The following is a 13,926-nucleotide window of genomic DNA, read 5'->3' on the forward strand; positions in this document are numbered from 1 at the left end:
AAACAAGCTCGAATGAGCTAAGATCCTCGTCCTCTTAATGATGACGTCATAAAAACGAATATGCCGTCATTGTGATGTATCAGGTTTGCAATAAATTATCTGTGCTAATGCCCGGCTTGATTCCCGCAAACAAAATTTAAACAGCTTGCCTAGTTTCGGAGATAATGGTATAGGCGATTTCCATTAGCAGCGATATTATGACGTCAACTTTTTTTTCTAGTAAGAATTTCCAAATCGGAGATGGTTACTGCCTGCGCGTGGGTTTTCTGCATATACATGGCAAGTTTCACGAAGATCCCATGAAAACTCTGGGTTGTGAAACAAAAAATGTCAAAAAATAGGAATGACATCATAAAAATTGATATGACGTCATAGTGATGTATGATATGCGCAGTAATTAATCTCTGCAAATGCCCTGTTCGATTCCCACAAACAGAATTCAAAAAGCTTGCCTAGTTTGAGATAATTTTTAGGCGATTTCCATCAGCGGAGATATTTTGAAATCATAACTTTTTTTTCTGGGAGGAATTTTCAAAATCGGAGATGGTTACTGTCTGCGCAGCGTATTTTTACATATATATGCCAAGTTTCAGGAAGTTTCGATGAAAACTGTAGGCTGTGAAACAAATGAAACAAAAAAAATGTCAAAAAATAGGAATGACGTCATAAAAATTGATATTACGTCATAGTGATGTATCATATGTGTGGTAATTCATCTCTGCTAATGCCCTGTTCGATTCCCGCAAACAATTCAAAAAGCTTGCCTAGTTTCGGAGATAATTTTTTTAGGCGATTTCCATTAGCGGAGATATTTTGACTTCATAACTTTTTTTTCTGGGAGGAATTTTCAAAATCGGAGATGGTTACTGTCTGCACAGGGAATTTTTACATATATATGCCAAGTTTCAGGAAGTTTCGATGAAAACTGTAGGCTGTGAAACAAAAAAAGTCCACAAGAACAACAACGTGAGTAAGACTTAGAGATCCTCCACGAGGATCTAAAAATTCTGATTCTGTGGACCTTTAAAATGAACAAACAAAACTTGAGGACAATTCCGATAACAATGCATTCTCGCATGCCATCATGTTATTGGAATATGACAAGAGCCAATATTTTATCACAAGTCATCAATGAGTTTGCTCGACGTGTGGCCCTCTGTATTGAGCAAAATGGTGTCCGTTTGGAGCATATCATCAAACATTGACATCGGCAGCAATTTCATTGTAAAATTTTCAATTTTCTTTGCAGACAATTGAAAATTTCAGTGATTTCTTGACGATGAGTGAGTAATATGATCTGCAAATTTTGTTAAGTTTAATTTGATAACATTAAAGTTATTAAAGTTTTCCCAGGTCCCACTTTTTGTGTTTACCCTAACATTCAATGCTTGAAAGAAATGTGAACATCAGTAAAGAACTCAAATCATGACTACTGGATTCAAAAGGCCATAGCAATGTGTATTATTTAACACTCAATGATAGTCTGCAACAAAATATCTTATGCTCATCAATAAACTTCGACACGAATATTTCCATGTTTCCGTTGAAATTATTTCAAGTGCAGTAGAAAATATACCAATCATCGTTCTCATAACTTGTGCTGGTGGCTGAAACAATTTTTCATGGATGAGGAAAAATAAAGAATAAACAAAAAGTTTGAGTAAATTTTCAAAAGGAGAAATCGTTACCATTTGGAAAACCATTTAAAAAGACATCTCTAATGGTATTTTATGGATGCTAATGAGGATGAGGGAAATATTCATCCTAATTTCCATCCATCACTTGCTACATTTTCCACAAGTCTTGAGTTAGTCACATATTTAGAAATTTCAGTTCAACACATTAACAAAAACCAATCTCACGGTGCTTGGTTTTCCACCGACGAGAACAAAGAAAAACTAGATATTCCCTTTGAAAATTTGGAATTTCTGTTCTGCAGGGCTTTCTAATCAAATCTGCCCGATTGGCCATTTGAAAATCCAAATTTTGAAGAAAAAAAAAACTTCAAAAATTTGAAGTCACAGCTGGCTGAAATTCTTGAAGCGCAAGTGAACATCCCAGACAGAGAACCAAGGGGAGATGCATCATCATTGATGGCTCAGCACTTATCAATGCCCTACCTCCACGCACTTCAAAGATATTTGATGACTGTGGTAAAGAAGACATCATCCCAAAGGTGGAATCCTATGGTGCCAGGTACGAGAAGGTGGACGTAGTGTTTGATGTGCATAAGAAGTCAAGTCTGAAGTCTGAGGCAAGGTCGAAAAGGCGGCAAGGAATCAGAAGAAGAGTGACAGGAACCAGTAAGACCCCAAGTAACTGGAGAAGCTTTCTTAGAGATGACAGCAACAAGACTGAGCTGTTTCACTTCCTTGCGGAAAAGATGTGTGAAGCACGGACGACAAGCACAGTCATTGTCACAAAAGGAGAAGATGCCATTCGCAACACAAGGAAGTCACTGGATCCTGTGTCTCCATGTTGTCATGAAGAAGCTGACACTCGAATATTTGTACACGCCAGCGATGCAACAACGGATGTGAGCAAGTCCATTATCATTAAGGCTAATGACACAGATGTACTAGTCATAGTAATATCTGTACTGCCATCCTTACAGGAACTAGGTCTTGAGAACATGTGGATTGCCTTTGGCCAAGGAACCAAGGCGCGATGGATTCCAGTCCATGAGGTAGTTTCTGCAATAGGGCCTGAGAAAGCTGGAGGGATCCCATACTTCCATGCGTTCACTGGATGTGACGTCATGTCTGCCTTCCGCGGTAAAGGGAAGAAAACTGCATGGCAGACTTGGAACGTCTTTGATGTTTCTGAAACATTCACCAATCTCAGCCAGCATCCAACATTGATTCGTGATCTTGACTTTTTTGAAGTTTTTTTTTTTTTTCAAATTTTTCAAAATTTGGATTTTCAAATGGCCAATCAGGCAGATTTGATTAGAATCCCCTGGAGAACAAATGTGCCAAATTTGATGCTTGTATCATCATTTGCACGATTCCTCTCAAAAATTGCTGTTATCTGCCCCAATAAGGGGAGAGCAGTACTCATCAAGCTGCGGATGAAAGCTTTATATGTGGTCAGCAGCTCAGGTGTGCCAAGAAAGGACTTTGCATGATGAAGGATGCCTACTCGGTGACTGGCTTTTGAGACCAGCTTGAAAATGTGGCTTTTCCAGGAAAGGTCATGGGAGATAGTGAGGCCCAAAAGTTTGAATGAAAGGACTTCAAGATCATTGTTGAGAAAGTAGACTTTGAGGGGGTGGGGGTGGGGTTGACGGGGAGGGGGTTTCAGACGGTCCTTTTGGAGAGACGTAGTGAAGGTGTATGATTTATCAGGATTGCAAGACATGCTCCCCGTGTTGGACCAGTTTGTGATTTTAACCAGATCTGCAGAGAGTGAAGAAGCTTCTGCATGCCGATCTGAGGGACTACAGATGGTACGGCAGAGGGTGGACTGTGGAGTCATCAGCAAAAAGATAAAGAGGATTTTCCAGAGAGTCAGAGAGATCATTGATGAAAACCAGAAAAAGAACAGGACCCAGAACGCTACCTTGAGGAACTCCAGCCTGGACAGGAAGAGAGGATGAAAGAACTCCATTTAGGGTCACACGTTGGCTGTGACAGGAGAGGAAGTCCATGAGCCTTGAGTGCAGATTCCCTTGGATACCATGAGAAGAGAGTTTGGGGAGCAGGGCAAGGTGCCAGACCGCATTGAAAGCACACGATATGTCGAGGGAGATGGCTCTGATAAACTTGGAGGTGTTTCGTCTAGGTTTGATTCTCGACCCAATAACTGCATAAACTACCATGTTGCTTTAGTGCTTCGCAAGCAAAGTGCTAAACTATTGATTCTGCCATCCTTCAGATGAGATGTTAAGCTGGCTGCCTCACCTCCTCGGATTTAATGCTGAACAATCGAGATCCAATGGTGTCTTTCAAAAAGAACAGGTCAATGTTTACCAGGACATTGAGCAAATTCTGAAGTCCTGCTCCAATCTCGAGAGGGCATTGCCATGGAAGCATAACCATCACAACCATACCTCAGTATAAATGATGCAACGAGCAGAGTGAAGACTGAATTTGCTTCATAGTTAGATATACACTCTCTGAAATACAAATATTATCATTACCTTCAGGCATAAAATAACTTGGATAGAGGAAAACTAATTTAAGGCAAACCTGGTCGGCTAAGACCTCATCGCAGAAACGATTTGACATGAGAATGGTATCGTGAGCACAACTATATATCACAGCGGAGTAATGTAATTCTGAATCCTCATCCGAGTTGTTATGATAAGCGTTTCCACATCGGGTTAAACTTGAAAAATTGGTCTCTTCATCGAGGCATTCGCAAAACATCGTCTTGTTAACACAACAATGACATAATGTACACTTATGGTGAAAATTTGTCAGAAAGTGTGGACAGGCAGCATTGGTGTGTTGCCAACTAATAGGGCAGTACATCAAAATGAGGATTAGTTCCCTGAGAAGACAAGACCACACTCTGTTTTTTTTTTCTTTATTTCTTTTTTCTTGTCCTCCTTTCAATAAGTGCGGGCGGCATTGAGGCAGAGATCACTGGTTCGCTCTATTGCCCCCATTGAGCAGAGTGGAGACGAGGTTGGGTCAGCGGTCTGTGCCTGCGCCCCTTTCTCCGATTATTGTCAAACAAACATCGGCATTCAGCTCCAGAAGTGCAAATATCCATTCATCTTCCCGCATCAGGTTGGGTGAGCGCTTGAGGGGCACAGGCTTCTGGGCAAATATTTACATCCATTGTTTTCACTTTATTTTCTGGGAGACAGAAAAAAAAAATCAATGTGTTTGGACTAAAGGACAGTACGGCATGTTCTGGAAACAAGGAGCCAGCCGCCGCATTTGCCAACAAGCTTACTGTCTTCCATTGAACACCCATCTGTGGGACCTTGGGGAGACAGGCTGTGTACCGAACAAGATGTTAAATGATAATCCATTGCTCTGTCATAATTTCCCAAAAGTTGGCCACTCGCAAACGTCAAAGACCAATTAATCGTGCAGGAATAACAGACCAAATGTTCAAGTTGTTTCACATGAAAGGCCAAGGCTTGTCCAAGCCACATCTGATCTCGGATCGGATTTTGGACTTTGCATACATTTGGTGACAGTTGCAATGTCGTCAATCCTGTGCTCATCCGCAATGAAAAGAATATTGCAAGTTATCAATGAGTGGTGCAAGTACGCATTCAGCTGACACTCCTGATCAATAACATCCACAAGTTAGCAGAATGGGAAATCTGACTTGATGTACTTCATGTATCACTTTACATACTTTGGGAATTTCATCAATGGCAGTTCTAAATACATACTTTTAAAGATGCACAAGGAGCAATATTTGGATTGAGTGTTACGCTATGGATGAATGCATTTGATATTTATGAATCAAACAAAATTATTGCTTTCATTTCAACTGATTCCTCCGTCTACCTTTCATTATATCAAACGTTTCAAGCAGTTATCCTCGTAATTGCCTCCTTCATAACGGAAAAGGTTCAGCCTCCCTCAGCTGATCCCCATATTCTATCCATCAATGGAATCGATCTGCTAACTCGATGGTGAATGTCTTCTACGGCAGTGATTCCCTTCCTCTATAGCAGGCCTGACCAAATTGCAGCATGACGTCAACATCGTCGTTTGATCTATAAACTACACCCCTGTGAATACGGCCTAAAATCCTATTAGCTTTCCCTATTGTTGCCTGGCAATGTGCTGGCTGCTTGTACCCCATATCATCGACAACTAACCCCAAATCCTCCTCCTGTGGCACATTCTCCAACACCGTCCCTTGCATTCTGCAATCCCTATTTCTATTATTGATATTGACCATGCCCAAAACCTTGCAGTTGCTATTACACGTTTCATGCCAGACTTTCCCAAAACACAAGGTCACCCAATAAAACACAAACTCTGTTGTAGGGAAATGGTGCTTTCTCTTTATAGGTAACGATGCGCTTATTTGTTTGAGCAGATTCTAATCAGCGACGGTCTGCAATCATGGACTGTGTAGAAAGTGCAACAAGTGATTTTGAAGAATCTGTGACAATAGATGGGAAGGAAGTGCAGTTTTGGCCTCCATATTCACAGTGTCCCACAGAGATGGTAATCCATCCTCATCTTGCAGAATGACTTGATCTCCACCTCCAAGGTTTATCAGCATCTTGTTTTTTTGAATTAGTGTTCAATGTCCATCGTCATCATAATTTATTGAAAATTTCAGGGCTGGCAGGATGGCCTAGAGGTACACACACTCACCTCTAAGCTGTCGAGCCTGAGTTTGAATCCCGATCCAGCTATAAACCGTCATCCTGGTGTTTCACAGGCAGGGTGATTCATCAACGAGTGTCCCACCTGCCAGCATTTGTTGGTGGATGTTAAAGATCCCATGGTGTCCTTTGTGAAGAGTAGGTGAGCTATTGCCAGCACCATGAACAAATTACAAATTCCTGCCCGAACAACGCAGAGGCCACTGCATCAGTGACATGGCTGAACCCTCAGCCAATGACGTTACCCTGCAGCACAAGGCTGTGGGGTAGCATCAAACAGAGACAGACAGACAGACAGACAAATATTTGTTGGCCCTCGTGTACCAAGCAATGGAGGTCACTTAGTAATTATTACAATGTTATCCATTGAAAAAGCATATAAAACGCTGGCTTGTCTTGAACTAATGAGAGTATCTCATTTGTCGGTCATTCTGTGCCAACTCACCTAAATTTCAAAAACCTCCCCAAGTCACCTCCTCAGATTTTGCTGGTAAAATTCTTAAATGTAGATCTATATGGCTCTACCCACCATGCAAAAGATTAGCTTTCAATTCCTCAGAGTTTAAAAAATATCTATCTCCAGAGACCTTTGAAATTTGGCCCTAAAAATGCCAAATGTGAAAAACGCATTTTTTTTTCAACTTCAGGGGCTTATAATTTTATAATGGACTCATCTAGAAAGTTAATATTGCAAATAATTACTAATTGGCATCCAAATTTTTCAATTATGGCATCAGATAGCCTCTGGGATGCATATTTCTCACTCTATAGGAAGCTAAAAATTGCTTTTGGGCCAAAACGAGCGAAAATAAAGTGAAACTATAGTAGGTTTCCTGAAAATATGGAACAACTTAGAATTTTTTCCCTCATAACACAGTGATTATAGGGTCATTATCTATCCATAGATACATTTTTGTTGGGATAATACAGTTAGGTGATGAATTATAAAAGTTTTAACATAAGCCCTTCCCTCAGAGGGCTCTAAAATGGACCAATTTTGTCCCCTGGTTTGACCATGTGGCTAGGGGTTTAGGATCATAATTTTTTTCTAAAGATTGCCTCATATAAGATGTGTCTACTGACCGAATAATTTTATCTAACGCCTGTGGCTTTATATTAAAATTAATTTTTATTTACATGCACGTTTTTTTTATAATTATTCACTTTTTTCATATTCATGAGCTTATAAATCTGAAACTCAACAGTCTAGCAAAGTGATACTGCAGATATTTATAAACTGGCATATGAAATTTAAGGATCTGTTATCAGAATGCCTGGTAAATGCATATGTTTCTATCTGTAGGAAGTTGAAAATGCCACTTTGACCAAAAATGGTGAATATGCAGGGGGAATTAACTGAGGTTATGTAACAACTTAGATTATTCTTCTCATAAATTAATAATTATAAGTACATTTTTTTATTAAAAAAAAATTCTTGTAATGATAATCAAAACATATGCTTGGGTTTTAATTTAAAAAATATGTCCTACAGTTCTCTATTTTAAGTCATTAGTTATGACATACACCACGAGATGGAGTAATGGTCTGTCACAACACTAGGGGCAGCACAGTCAACCTGTTTGTCTGTTTGTCTGTTTGGAGAACAAAGGAGAGGAGGAAACAAAAGAAATGGATGCAGAAAAACATGGGCCCAGTGGCCCAAGTTTGACAAGTAGATGCACTGTTGGAACCAAAATAGACCAGGAGTGTCACAAGACCTATTATACAAGGAAGGTTGGGCTAAAGCAAGTTACTGCTTTGGAAAAGAAGTCACAAGAATTGATTTCCTGGAGATCAGGAATTACTTTCAGTTCAGAAGACAGTATTTTCCTACATCATGAGACTGTATACCTTTCCCGGTATGAGTGTCGACAGACCTCCTGTTGTGATCCTTTCCATATTTGGCTTCCTAAAACTAGGAGTATGTGCTTTCTAGAGACATTCTGGTGCCACAATCTGAAATTATGTATACCAGTTTATAAAATTCTGCATTAACTCTTTCCTGGATAGTTCCATTTAAGATTTATAAACTTCTGAATATGAAAAAAGTGAATAATTATAAAAAACGTGCATGTAAATAAAAATTTATTTTACTATGAACCCACGGGCGTTAGATAAAATTATTCGGTCAGTAGACACATCTTATATGAGGCAATCTTTAGAATAAAAAAATGAATATCCTAAACCCCAAGCCACATGGTCAAACCAGGGGACAAAATTGGTCCATTTTAGAGCCCTCGGAGGCAAGGGCTTATGTTAAAACTTTTATAATTCATCACCTTACTGTATTATCCCAACGAAAATGTATCTATGGATAGATAATGACCCTATAATCACTGTGTTATGAGGAAAAAATTCTAAGTTGTTCCATATTTTCAGGAGGGCTCCTATAGTTTCACCTTATTTTAGCTCGTTTTGGCCAAAAAGCCATTTTTAGCTTCCTAAAGAGTGAGAAATATGCATTCCAGAAGCTAGGAGATGCCATAATTGAAAAATTTGGATACCAATTAGGAAATATTTGCAATATTAGCTTTCTAGATGAGTCCATTATAAAATTATAAGCCACTGAAATTGGAAAAAAATGCGTTTTTCACATTTGGCATTTTTAGGGCCAAATTTCAAAGGTCTCTTGAGATAGATATTTTTTAAACTATGAGGAATTGAAAGCTAATCTTTTGCATGATGGGTAGAGCCATACAGATCTACATTTAAGAATTTTTCCAGCAAAATCTGAGGAGGTGACCTGGGGACCCTTAGGTGAGTTGGCACAGAATGACCCTTGTTAAACTTTTTAATCGCCCTCATATCACTCCTGGCCATGACTACAAAAACAGTGGTTTTCTTCAAACTTCTTAGCACTTTTATTTTTTAAAGTAAAAAAAAATACAGGACCTCAGGACAAATAAAGGAAGGGAATAAGAGTAAATCACAATGAGTGAACGAGCATCATCAAGAAAACCAGACCAGCTCAATGAAGCTGGTTAACTTTGGCATGATCCTAAATATTTTGTTCACTCAATATAATCATCCAACCAGTAGAAAAAGATAAGTTTTATGCTTTGGAAATGTCATATTTTCTTGTGTATGTCTGAAGGAGGAGGGAACATAGCCTTGCTTGCTTAAAGTAAATAGGTATATCAGCTTAGTTATAAGACTCGTTATTTCATTCAATTATGAGATTTCACAACAGATTTCGACACTTATTTAGTCCGGAGGATACCCGATCCTCAAGACAGAAATAATATTTTGATGATACACTTTAATTAACAGTAGATCATGGAAAATCATATAATAAAATGCGTGAAATCACTCCAAGCTCCTAATTTGAAAACTATAGTACTTACAAAAGCGACATATGCAACAATTAGTAGCTATGATGAACAGGCATTCGATATGAGTGAGGAAAGTGCAAAAAAACTTTATCATTAAGAAATCGTTCTGTCTTGCTCCAAGTCAAGGCATGCTTGAACAGACCAAAAAACATGGCAGCTTCAGACTCCAGCGAGGTTACCCTGGAAATGCCTTAACACCCCATTGAGAGTTGTGACCGAGGATGCACCTGATAAAGGATATAATTAAATAAGGCTGTTAATTATCTTCAAAAGGGGTGTTTTAATTAGCCCATACACCCAATTTTCAATCTTGCACTTCCTTGGAGTTTTGTTAGTACGGTTGTAAAGTTTCAGGCTGCTAGGTTTTATGGTTTTGGAGTGATGGAGGAGACACACACACACACACAATTATTAGTTTGGAGATTTCTACTAAAAAAAATGTCTGTGTGTGTGTGTGTGTGTGTGTGTGTGTGTGTGTGTGTGTGTGTGTGTGTGTGTATGTGTGTGTGTGTGTGTGTGCGTGTGTGTGTGTGTGTGTGTGTGTGTGTGTGTGTGTGTGTGTGTGTGTGTGTGTGTGTGTGTGTGTGTGCGTGTGTGTGTGTGTGTGTGTGTGTGTGTGTGTGTGAGATAGTTTTAACAACTGTTTTGAAAAGCAAACAACATGAGCTACGTGCCTAACAATTTTCAAGAAGATATAGCCTATAATAAGAGAGAACCATTAGTTTTAAATAGAATGTCTTTTTCTGTCTTACGCCAGTTTCAGAAAAGTTTATTTTGGGATGGGGTTATTAAACGGATAATAACACACAAAAGGCTACAACCAATGCAATGTTATCACAGTTTCTGACTGTAGAGATATATACCCTGCCAAAAATTACAATGAGCATTATTCTCCTTGGATGGTACCGGTGACCAAAAATTACCGGGTCTCGCTCACGACCAAATTGGTTATTCCCTCCATTCACAGCTGAGAGATGTGGGTGGGTCTTTATGTATGTATGTATGTATGTATGTATATATATATATATATATATATATATATATATATATATATATATATATATATATATATATCTCTCTCAAAATCAACCACAAGCATGCACAAACACCAATAAATTATTGAACATCTCGGTATACAAATTACAATTAGGTGTGCTAGGTTTAAAAACATCATACAAAACTTAATATTCATTACTTTTAAGAGACATAAAAAAGTTGAAAACATGAAATAATTATATAAAACATGTGAAATATGAGAGAACAGAGCAGATTGCAGACAATGAGGGGTTCTGAAAAAACAATAACATTGCACCTTATTTTCTATTGTGACTTTCACAGTTGCACTAGAGTCGGACGACTAGACTATGTGAATACTCTTTCATGAGGGGTGTGGATCTCGTAGGAGTTTCTCAACCACATTTGGGATAATTATTGGCATATAGGGGGAGTAAATTATGATGACAGGTATTGAGAAGGAGCGATTTTGTGAATTTGGTGAGATGTCGGTTCTTCTCGCAGCAAGCGAGGTGACAGAATAAGCCAGAAGTAGATCGATGTAGTGATGGCAGCTCATTACAGATCTAGGTAGAACTCTCTCAATGCTCGCCGATTGCTGCATAGTTCGGATGGGGCTCCATACGGGAGACCCAAATTTCAAAAGGGGGCAGATGTACGTCATGCAAATAAACACCAAATCAGTGGTAGCGACTCCATTTCTCTTGATTTGACACAAAATGTGGAGGCGTCGGGAAGTATGTGAATCCCATTGAGATTTGACTGAACTGTAATCCCAAGTAGAAGGAGAGAAGAGACAGACTCAAGTGGTTCATTTTGGAGGATAATCACAGGAGGAGAGGGGCCTTTATAGAGAAAACGAACTTTCACAACCTTGCATTTCTCAGGCTTTGGTCTCATTGAATTAACACGGTTCCACTCGGACAATGCGTCAACATGTGAATGCATGTCACTCTGCTGCGATTTTTGGGACAACTTCCATGAGGCTGAGGTCATCAACGTACTTCCATCGATTGCCAGTGAACAGCGCAGCATCATTCACGATGAGAAAAATAATGGGACCAGCTTGTCCCTCGTGGGACCCCGCATGTAATCTGCTGTGGGGACGATAATATTCCACTTTCAAAGTGCCTCTGTGGGGTGTGAAAGGAAGCTCCTGATCACAGGGATAAATCACTGGATTGACATCGAACTGAATTAACTTTTGAATAGCCTTCGTGTGATAGATCAAATCAAATGCCTTCGTGAAGTTAATTGTACATATGTTGGCAAAATAAAAAAAAGTTATCCACTGCCCAAAAGAGCGAACAGTAGAATCACGGAATGGTCGATGTGAGAATTGGATGGTTTGACAGCAATGATGTCCATAGTTGGGCTTCAGCAAGACAACTGAGTGGTCATTGGTCGCTATTGGGGTACATATCACGAGGTCATGGTGCTGACCCACAATGTCAGTAAATAAATTTTTTTAAATGTTGTTTCGGATAACAGTTTCCCTCGTCGGTTTGGTAACAACTTGCGATAACAGTGTATGCTGTTCGAGGAGGCGGGTATCAAGATTCGTGACAAACTTGAGTTTGACAGCATGCGTGTTTAGACATGCACAGGATTAATGATGCATCATGCAACTGCACTCAGGTGCAGTGTCGGATCAATCCGTCTTGTACTGGTCATCTGTGAAGCGTAGCTTAAGGCACTGTCACACCTTGACAATTTAGCCAGCGTATGCCGATTTATGAAAAATTTGTCTAAAACGCTGGAACACGTCGAATACGTTATGGGTAAGTTTTGTATACGTTAAGAGCATGCTGAAAAACACTGCTATACGTCGTAGTACGCTGGCTTTCATCGTTGTACTTTGCGGTTGTCCTCAAATTTTAGCATGCTTGAAATTTTACGATGTATGCCAGCGCATGACTCACACGTTCTGCTACACTGGCCATAAGTTGTAGGCACGTTATGCGATCGTTGACACACGTCGACACACGTTACTTGTAAGTTACTCATAAGTCGAAACACGTCGAGGTAATGTTTAGCGTACACAAAACTTATTTATAACCTATAAGTAACGTGTTGTAGGCACGTTACACGATCATTGATACACGTCGAGGCACGTTATGCGATCGTTGACACACGTCGAGGCACGTTACTTGTAAGTTACTCATAAGTTGAAACACGTCGAGGTAATGTTTAGCGTACCCGAAACTTATTTCTAACCTATGAGTAACGTGCTTTGAACCTATGTGTAATGTACCTCCAACGCATATTGACGTATGTAGACATATTTGATTGAAGTCTTCCGGATGACTACAGAACTTACTGAACGTGTTTCTAATTTACAGCGACCGTATAATGGCGTATTGGCAGCATTAAAAAAAACAAACAATAACTTCTGATATTTCGTCACGTGCCGTTACGTCAAGTCCGATTGCCTCTTCAGTTTGCTCATGTCTTATTCTTAGTTCCTCCTCTATGAATATCTTCTGTTTGAGGATATTGTCAGGTCGACGTCAAAACTTAAAAGCAAATGCCCGAATATATTTTAAAATTCGTGATAGACTAAAAAAATAATAAAATTAAAAAAAAAAAACAACAACAACTTCAGATATTTCGTCACGTGCCTTCACGGAGCCAAGGAGAAAAAAAGAAAATAAGTTTCGGGTATCCTAAACATTACCTCGACATGTTTCGACTTATGAGTAACTTACAAGGAACTTGTGTCGACGTGTGTCAACGATCGCATATCGTGCCTACAACTTATTCCCAGCGTAGCGGAACGTGTGAGCCATACGGCGAGTACGTCGTAAAATTTTCAGCATGCTTGAAATTTCACGACATACGATACGTACCACGAAATATGACAGCATACTTCATCGTTTTTCAGCGTGCTCTTAACGTATACACAACTTACCCATAACGTATTCGACGTGTGCCAGCTTGTTCAGCAAATTTTTCATAGGTCGGCATATGCTGGCGAAATCGTCAAGGTGTGACTGCATGGCGATCGTTGGTGCATGCATGGCGATGGTGATCGTTGGCGATACGTGCAGCGCGCTATGCCTAAGTTAAACTATCGTTGGGCATAGGTTGTGAACGCCGACAACAGGCTAAGTATTCGTTGGTATAAATTATCTATAAGACAACGAAACGTTCTTTGCCCATTACTAATATGTTATGCATACGACCAACACGTTATGAATACGACCAAAACTTAAAATTAAAAAAACATCAAAATTTCAGTGTACGCCAATGTTTTACATACATTTTTAT

The 13,926-nt window shown here is 39.4% G+C and overlaps 1 long non-coding RNA gene across 1 annotated transcript in view; it reads right to left on the reverse strand.

The window, feature by feature from the left end:
- LOC147029326 (uncharacterized) overlaps window positions 1-13,926 on the reverse strand; it is a 225,352-nt gene that overhangs the window by 197,201 nt on the left and 14,225 nt on the right. The window lies entirely within an intron of this gene.

This window comes from Eptatretus burgeri, chromosome 3 (genome assembly GCF_056783735.1).
Source record: "Eptatretus burgeri isolate ZD-2024b chromosome 3, Ebu_testis_v1, whole genome shotgun sequence".
Lineage (NCBI taxonomy): Eukaryota > Metazoa > Chordata > Myxini > Myxiniformes > Myxinidae > Eptatretus > Eptatretus burgeri.